This window comes from Panthera tigris, chromosome A1, assembly GCF_018350195.1.
Source record: "Panthera tigris isolate Pti1 chromosome A1, P.tigris_Pti1_mat1.1, whole genome shotgun sequence".
In the NCBI taxonomy this organism is placed as follows: Eukaryota; Metazoa; Chordata; class Mammalia; order Carnivora; family Felidae; genus Panthera; species Panthera tigris.
This window is the reverse complement of record NC_056660.1, coordinates 15,726,702-15,736,778: the sequence shown is the minus strand read 5'-3', so window position 1 is coordinate 15,736,778 and position 10,077 is coordinate 15,726,702. Positions and strand designations below refer to the sequence as shown.

At 35.9% G+C, this 10,077-nt stretch overlaps 1 long non-coding RNA gene across 2 annotated transcripts in view; it reads right to left on the bottom strand.

The window, feature by feature from the left end:
- The window catches only part of LOC102949684, a 245,823-nt gene that overhangs the window by 112,308 nt on the left and 123,438 nt on the right, over nt 1–10,077 (bottom strand). The gene's annotated exons all lie outside the window — the stretch shown is intronic.

The following is a 10,077-nucleotide window of genomic DNA, read 5'->3' as shown; positions in this document are numbered from 1 at the left end:
CTCCACCCCATTAATGCAGAGCGTGATGCAGGGCTGAATCTCAGGAACAGTGAGATCATGACTTAAGCCGAAACCAAGAGTTGGATGCTTAACCAACTGAGCCACCCAAGCACCCCTATGCTTTTGTGTTTTTTAAATGTTGTTCCCTTTCTAAAATGCTCCCCCATATATACCATCTTTCCATTCCATGCCTCATAAGTGCTTTAAAGTTCTCCTTTGTGATACTTTACCTATATTTTTAGCTGATACTATAGCTCATAACAGATACATGGTTTGTGACACCAATAGGGCACTTGTCACATTGTACAGAGAGGTTTCTATAGTCCTCCACTGGAATGTAAATCTCTGGAAGCCAGAGACAACACATTATTAATTTTCATACCTATAGTGTCTAAAAATGCTCCTTAAATATTAAATAAATGTTTATTAAATAAAATTAAGTTATTAAATAGTCAACCTACAGTTAAAATGGCATTTCTATTCCCTATGATTTACACATTGACATGGCAATGTTTTTACTTTTAAAATAACAAGCCAACAAAATCATTAATTCATTCATTCATTAATTCATTCATTCATTCAACTATAGCCAGCATATTCTAGAAAGAATAAAAACTTAGTGAAAAAAGTCTTGTTCCAAAATAATTCTCTTTTCTAAAAGTATTAAATGAGTGGTACAAGGATGGGGGGAAAAATCTAAAACAATAGATTTTATACCTAAATGATTTTCCACTTTGAGAAATTTTCACCAGCTCCAATTTTGTGATGCATTGAGTTCTTCCAGTTGCTTCCTATGTCCAAGTTGTCTGGAATAATATTCTGAATGTTAGCAGTTGTATAAAGTTAGTATAGCTCTAATGTTTCTGCCAGATGTCATTACCTCATTTCTCAAACTGAGCTATGGAAATAGTTGGAACCATCTTATACAGACCTTTAATGACCTCAAATAAAGAAATAAAAAAAAGTAAAGATATGAAAGCTAGTGGAACTCTTCTATCCTTTTGATTCAAATTATATCAACATGACTGACCAAATCTACCAACATTTGCTTAATTTGAAATGTAAGGCTATGTTGAAGATAAGTAATGATTAGATATTTACATGACCCAGATTTTGTGGCTCTGAGAACCAATGATTTGCCTCATTTTGACCCACAAAAAGTCAACTAGTCATGTAGACATAGTCAGGATATAAGTCAGAGATCAAAAAATGATCAAAAAATCTCACCGGTGTCCAATTTAAGGCAGAATGGAAAGAGTTCAGGGACCATTGTCTGGGACCATACTGGTGCCCTGCTCTCCCCCACTTCCACCCTCCTAAAACTGCATTATGATTGTATGTGTGTGAATCTGTGCATTTCTGTTCTCGTATATACATTCGATCTTCATTTTTCAAAGATCTCATAACTGTGAATTCATCTACTTTCTAAAATTTATTTGTAAACCCCAAATCAATATTCCCATCACTTTTGTGATAATCCACGAACATGCTCAGAACAGCAAAATGTTTAAGTTGTCCAAAGCGCTCATGCCCACCTGAGGTCAAACAAGGCAATGCTTTCCTTTCTTGTTCACTCAAATGAAGAGATGGGCACAGGATGGAGATGCTAGGGGGCAGTGCAATGTAATATGGGAACCCTGGCTCTGGGGTCATTGGATAGAGTTTGAATCCCAACTCTGGCACCTGTTAGTGAGACAGCTTCAGCCTCAGGCAAGACACTTAACACTTCTACAGCTTGTTTTCTCTTTTGTAAAAGAAAGGGAATAGATTCTAGCAGAGTGAGTTGTTTTTAGGATTAAAGATTATACAGTGTTTGAGAAACATAAATTTATTTGTTTGCTTGTTTCCTTATCTCCCCTAGGAGCTAATTCAATGTTTGTGCTAATTCAGTGTTTAACGTTTATTTATTTTTGAGACAGAGAGAGACCGACCATGAACAGGGGAGGGTCACAGAGAGGGAAACACAGAATCTGAAACAGGCTCCAGGCTCCGAGCTATCAGCACAGAGCCCGAGGCGGGGCTTGAACTCACCAACTGCAAGATCATGACCTGAGCCGAAGTCGGCCACCCAACCGACTGGGCCACCCAGGCGCCCCTAATTCAGTGTTTAGAGCAACTTTACAGAACATAACTACCACAAATATCAAGAATCCACTGTAGCTAGACATTGGTGATGAGATTGAGGTATCACAGTGACTTAAGTTTGTACTCTGAAAAGACAGAGAGATAACTCTTACCCCCAGGCTTTATGTGCACTTATTTTTACACACATGTCAATATTATTATATTGCCAATTTAACTGCAGAAATGTATGTGTTATCTAGTTTTTCATAATGAAATTCCCTTTCTATTTGCTATACAAAAGTGTTTATCAAATCATTCAATCCATGTGGGAGAGCCAGCTTATGTAAATTATTCATTGACTGATGTATTTTTTTTTATTATATTACCAAATAATATTTATGACAGGTTGAGGTCTTTTGCAAAGGTAAAAGACAATTATCAAGAAGCATCTTACAGCAGTTTCTGGCCTCACCACAGATTTTCCAATTAGCTAATTGCCTCACCTGACTTACTTATAAGCAAAAAAACAGGAATTGTTGAATTAGTCAGGGATTTGTCCACTTTGATTAAACAGAAAAACATCAGCTTTAAATTAGAAACAAATTATGTAATGCTGACATATAAAGCTCTCTTACAAATCACAATAAGATTATTAAATATATTTTAAATGGACAAAAGATTAGAATAAACCCCTTAAAATGTATACAAATGACTAATAAGCACATGAAACAATAATCAATATCATTAAACATCAGAGAAATTCAGGATAAATAACCATAAGATATCATCACACACTTACTAGATGACTAAAATTATAAAGATTAACAACACTAAGTGTCAACGGGAACACGGAAAAACTGGAACTCTCATACAATGTTAATGAGATTATAAAATGGCACAACCACTTTGGAACAGTGTGGCAGTTACTTAAAAAATTAAATTGACACTTTTCATATATCCAACAAACCAACTCTCAGGTAATCGCCTAAGAAAAATGAAAGCATATGTCCACACAAAGACTTCAGTACAAATGTTCAAAGTAGCTTTATTCATAATACCCAGAAACTGAAAAGCAACCCAAATGTGAACGAATGAATAAACAAATTGCAGCATATCCATACAATGGAATACTAATCAATAATAAAAAGGAATGAACTACTAAAATGCGCAACATGAATGAATCTTAAAGCCATGATGCTCCATTATATAACCACTCATAAAAGAGTACATGGTGTATAATTCCACTTCTATGAAATTCTAGAAAGGAGAAATCAAATCTATGACAATAGAAAGTAGATCAGTGTTTGCCAGGGCCTGAGAGGGTGAGAGCAAAGAAAGTAAAAGAGGATCATGAGGGAAATTTAGGGCTTACAGAAATGTCCTCTACCTTGATTGTGGCAGTGGTTCCATGACCACAGACATATGTCAAAATTCATTGAAGATATGTTTTATATTCAAGTTATACCTCAATAAAATTAATTTAAAAATACATTGCTGAAATTGTCACTGTAAGAGAGAGTTAAGAAAAAAAGAAAGAGCCAGAGGATAGGGGAGAAGAGAAAATGAAATAATCTGTGGAGGAAGAAAGTAGATATAGACAAAAGACAAGTTGAAGTAAAGTGATTTAGAAAGTTTTCGTAATTTTCAGGGACTTTTAGTAGGACAGATAAACATGAAAGTAATGTGGTGTACTAAGCAACTGACTCTTGTATGTCCTTTAATGCTCTGCCTTTGGGTTAAACTAAAAAATGTGTACAGCTTCCGTAACAGAAATAGTCTAATGCCAATATATGCTATGTTTTAATTATTTACCCCCTAGTAGCTGATGAAATGTGACCAGAAAAAACTACACTTTTCATATACCCTTGCTGGAAGGACCAAAAACAAGACAGTGCTTACTCACAGAGTAGCAACTCAAATCTTAAACCAGATGGGAAGCTTTTACACAGTTTTCAAAAATGGATTAATCTTAACTGAAGAATTCATTAGCTGAAATCAATAAATATATACTTGTATGCACCATGTTCCAGGCTTTGAATTAGATTCTAAGGATCCAAAGATGACCAAAACATTGACTCTTCACTGAAAGTGTGCTCAACTGAGAGAGAGGAAGTGACACACAGAGATAATTAAAATAAATACAATAACCATAGGGATATAACCTATGTCATAACCTAAATCATTTATGTGTATCAGAAGCACCTGGCAACTGCTACATATGTAATTTTTGGTCCTGCATCCAGAGATTATGATTTGTTCATTCTTGGTGGGGCCCTGAGAAGTCTATATTCCATGCTTTGCAGGGAATTCTGATGGACACCAAAATGTGAGACCACTGACATAAAATTTTATGGGAGCACCAATGATTATCCAAACCAGCCTAGGACTGGTTTGGGAAGTGTTGCTTGAGCTGGATGAATAGAAGTTACCAGACAAGAAAGTCAAGGCAGAGGGTTAGGTTCTCAAAAAGGTGAGAAATGTATAAATAGTTTAGTTAAAGTAACTTAAAAGACAGGAAGTGGCAGAGGTGGGGAATATCAAATTAGATAATGGAGAGTTTTAAGTTAAAAAATTAGGGTGATATTCTGAGAGGCGGTAGTCTAACTAGAGACTAGCTGGCTATTACAGGGTAGTTGCTCAGCTTGTCTTATCACTAGTAATTTCTCTGGTCTCACTCCATGTCTATAAACCAGACCAACCCAAGGTAGGTAGGTATCCACAGAAACATCCTCAGATGCATATCGTCTCAATTCACAGACTTATACTGGTCTACTTACCTTGACCCTGCCTACTGTTCCATTCTTTGACCTAGATTCTCACCCTTTTGCTTAGTCTTCTGTTTTGGACTACAGTACTGTCCTCTTGTTTAATCATAAATACAGATAGTTTAGTCATCTCTCTTGAACAAGGTTTGTCCTCAACCTTTGTCCTCTCTTACTCCTAGTAGTGTTTGAGGTCAGTATGATGAGCCCTGGTGGCCACTGTCACCCAGCAGACGCACATCCCTGACCCTTGAGAGAAGTTTGGACATCTAGGTGACTATAACTAAAGAACCTTTTAAATTTGAAGATGTAAATCCTTGGAAACACTTACACAAAACCTTTATTTTTGTTGGTCACTGTGTTCTATCTAGTAAGCTATTGAGTCTCTTAAGTATTTAAAGGGAATTCTGCACATACATCACTTGGAAGGCATTTATTTTGGCTGAGTTCAATCAAATAATTTAAAACACAGACTGAATTTTATGATCCTTTGAACTGTCTAGAAAAAGTTATCCATCTTAATAAGAGATGTGGCAAAAAATACACACAAGATAGCTGCTTTGCACATTTTTCTTAGTCAATGCAATGTTGACTTACAGTTTGTTTGAAGGATTCATGGAAGGTATTTTTTTTCCTTCAGTCCTTTTTAGTGTATGCTCCAAAAAAGAGTACTATTTTTAAGCTGGCAGAAAATATGTTCTATTAACTAGTGGCTAACACCTAAAGAAGTTTTATGAGGTCTGTAGATTTATGTGTGCTTAAACTTGGTTTTAAGTATTTTCCTGTAAATTATTATACTGATTATGTATTCAGTTTGCTAAATACCTAGTTATATCCGACACTGACTTGTAACTTCAGAGTATACTACTATCAGCCCACATCTTTCTTCCTCCTGGCCTTGACTCTTTTATAAAGCCTTCTCTAATATCGATCTCCACCAAAATATCATTTTTCCATCATTTGAAATGCTCTGAGCCCTTTATTGGTACCTTTCCTTTCATATTATGCCTTATAGGCTAGAATCCTAGATAGAATGCTGAAATAGAGAAAAAGTATACCAAAAAAAAAAAAAAAAGAAAAGAAAAGAAAGAAGAAAGAAAGAAAGAAAGAAAGAAAGAAAGAAAGAGAAAAAAAGAAAGAAAAAAAAAATCAGAACCCAGGTCAGAGCAACTTGGATGGAACACAACATCTGAATTATCTAAACACCAGAACAGAAACCCTTGAATCCCATATATAGAAAAGGGATTGCTCCCATTTCCCTCTGACAATGTGTTCCTCCACTGATCAGTATCACAGACAGCATGCTTCTTAAAATGGCCAAACTGACAAGCATTTGTTGAAATCTACATGGGGCCTGGGTTGCCCTACAAATTGTAAAATGTAAAATTTGCCTGTTTTGCTGATTCTACCTCAAAAGCAGGGAGAATGACTCAGAAACTTCATTCAAGAATGCATTTAGGAGATGCAGTACAAATGCTTGGCTTGGTATTAAAAACATTAAAAAGTTATCAGAAAATTTAGACTTTCACAAGCTTAGTAGCTCTTGTTATCATTCTGAGTTTATTTTTAGGAAGTTCATGGCCAACATAAAATCAGAAAACCATATGAGTTTTCAAGGAGCGGCTAATAAAAAGGGTTTAGTTTGGCTAGCCTCAACCTTTGTAGGGGAAAAAAAAAGAGTCAAAATTTATCTTGCTGTAACTATATCCTCCAAGTAGACCATTTTCCAAGGGCAAGAGCAACTTGCATTTAAAGTAGTTAAAAGAAGAAAATATAGCCCTGTATCATGTTAGCACGGTGCTTCTTTATCATCCTACTGTATTTATTGCTGCAACCACATAATCCCACAAACCTGACAGTTCTATTTGTCAGGAAGATTGTCTTGTAGTCTCATAACATTTGGTTTCCATCCATTCTGATTGTGGTTTTGGAACTGATATTCCAGAGTTCCAACTAGTTGGATAATAGAAAATGATGAACACATTTGAAAAGATTTAGCAAGAAGTATGAAAAAGCTCAAGTATTAGGACCCGAAGTTTCACGAGACCAGACTTTGAGGCCAAATTTCTGGCATTGTAGTTCCTGTTTATCCATTCAGAACTATTGGAAAATCTCCATTCTTGTGGTAACAGTATTCGAGATCCAACAGTAACTAAAAACCAGAAACTGTGACATCATCTGAGATCATTTGGCATTTGGGGGGAAAGCTACTGTTTTCTTTCTCTTTCTTCAATTGAATTTTTGGATTTTTAAAAATTAAAATCAGAAAATATATCTGACCCATTTAAATTATTTTACAGCCATTTAATATGGTTCTAATACATGCAGAAATTACAGCCTCATAGAAGAGATGACACATAAACATCAATGCTCAAAATACCACCCAATGTATGTGAAACTTAAATGACAAAATTCATTATAATTACAAATGTATTTAAAACCAGTATATTGGTAGGCAGAAGACAAGGGTCACTCCCAGGTGAGGTGGACCATATAGTGCTTAAATAAGTGTTGAAAGATGATGTAGATATTTTATACTCAAGACTTTCAGTTTGGTGGGAGAGAAGGGGAAGCATGATGAGGCTGAAGAAAACAGTACAATTAAAACTATGTGAACCAAAAGCCCAGTGCAAATATATGAGAATTATGAATAGAACAGATGAGCCATTACACTAGTTTGGTGTTAGATATTTCTGAAAATTAAAAGAATTTGGAGATCACAGAGATGAAAGCCAAATTAGTGAGTCAGAACTTTACTCAGTCATTTACAAAGGCATTATAGCATAGTAGTTAAGAGTCTAGGTCCACAACACCACCCCCACCCCCACACACATATCCAAGGTTTGACTTCTGGCTTTGTGTCTCATAAGCTATCCTACCTTAAATATGTTGCTGAACTCTGTAAGGCTCAATGTTCTCCACAGTTATATGATAATACTAGTCACCTCAAAGGATTCTTGTGAGGATTAATTAAGTCTATCCAGGTAAACTGCTTAGAACTGTCCCTAGCACATAGTAAGCCTTCCATAATTGCTATTAGAATTAGGCTTAAAGTAATACAACCAAAGGGAAGTAATATAAACCAAAGATTTAGGAAAGTTTCAAAATGCACTGGAGAAGAGTAACTGTAAGAAATGAGACCAATAAAGAGAACACCACCAATTCTTAAAGACGTGGTGACTAAGGGCTAAACTAAGGTAGTAGCAGTGGGAAAGTACTGAAAGGAAAAGGTGTCAGAAATATTGCAAAGGCAAATTTGTTAGGACTTGGGGATTGATTATCTTTGGGAGACAATAAAAAGGAATGAGTCATGGATGGCTCCAAGATTTCATTACTGAAGAAAGAGAACCTCCTTTATAAAAATCAGGAAATAAATTAGGAGACTGAGAGATAATTTATTGAAAAGATCTTAAGTTCAGTCTTAAGCATGATGAGTTTGAGATGCTCATATGACATCCAGGTGGAAATGTCCCAACAATGAAGAACAGGAGCTTATGAAAGAGAGGACTAGAAAGATGTGAAAAACGTCAGCTTAAAGGTAACAGGATAGAGTATGGATGGGTAGGGTGTTAAATGGGAAGGGAAAGGAGAGAGATTCGTACGTGACTTTGAAGAATGCCAATTTTTGAACAGTGAGGAAAAAGAGTAACTAACATTTTCAGAGAAAGAACAATCTCAGACAAGAAGGGAACACTCTTCCAAAGGCCAAAAAGTAAAGACTTCTAAGGCATAATGCTAAGGAATTGAAAGATCATTATTAATAAAAATTATTGTATTTATCCCCTAAGAGCTCACTCGTGGTTCTTTGCAACAGATTCAAAAAATGGAGAATAGGGAAAGCAGACTGCAAGGACTAAAAATAAATAAATAAATAAGTAAGTAAGTAAGTAAGTAAGTCAAGTCAGGGGGCACCTGAGTGGTTCAGTTGGTTAAATGACTGACTTTGGCCCAGGTCATGATCTCACGGTTTGTGGATTTGAGCCCCACGGTCAGTCTCTGTGCTGACAGTTCAGAGCCTGGATCCTGCTTCGGATTCTGCATCTCCCTCTCTTTCTCTGCCCCTCCCCCTCTCACACTCTGTCTCTCTGTCTCTCAAAAATAAATAAATGTTAAAAATTTTTTTTTCAATAAATAAAATAAAATAATAAGTCAAGTATAAGGTAGCAAGTATAGACCATACTGTCAAGACCTTAAATGGTTGACCATAAAAGAAACTGGACAGTAGTAGTTTTAAATAAACAGAAGGTCCAAAAGGTGATGAGCTTTGATATGGATTTTGTTGATTGATTGTTTTTAAGGCAAAGATAAAGGGGTGATATGCTCAGGCACCTCCCAGTGAGAACAGGAGACTGGCCAATCAGAGCAGATGCTGGCTGGCAGTTTACAGCAGTACTGAAAAGCTGAATGAGCCCTGTTTTTAAGGACTGGGAAAACAAAGCGTGTCTATAGGTAGAAGAGAAAAAGCCAGTAAAGGGGCAGAGAGAAGCTAACATAAGAAACAAAGGAGATCACTGTCTGAACAGTTTTATGAAAGAGGTTAAAAAAAAACAGTACAGAGAGCACAAGTGACAATTTAGTCATGGAAAGAGAACAGATACATTTTTCTGCTGTGATAGAAGAAGGAAAAAAGAAGTGAAGATACAGAGGAATAGGAGGTTATGGGGAAAGAGTGACAGCAAAGCCATCTGAGGACAAGGGCAGAAAAGTTCCTGGATCTCATGTTGGATGACATATTCAGGAGGTACAGGGGTCATCTCCTAGAGAGAAGGAAATGTCATAGGATTGGAAGTTGAAAAGTGTGGAAAATCTAAAACAGCTGCCATGAGGAATGCAATGAAAATTTAACAAGCAAAGAATAAAGAAAGTTGCATTCTTTATTGACAAGTAGCATTGAGAGCCCGAGTGAAGTTAGATAGCGTGAATTTGCAGCAGGCAACTCTGCACAATTGCGTGACTTTCTGTAACACCAATCAGTTGACATCATCTTATCGCCTCATCAATTGTTCCTCAATAAATGCTTTTCAATTTTTTCCAATATTCTCTTAAAAGAGTTCAGAAATGAGTTAAAAATCCACAATATGTGATGAAGATCTACATTGCATAATACAAGAAATATAAAATTATACTTAACCCCATAAAGCATATTCAATTTTACCTCTAACTACAATTCTTATCCTCACAATATGACTAGTGAATGATTAAACAATCTTGCCTATGCAAGCAATATACAAAATCTGCTCATATAATTACC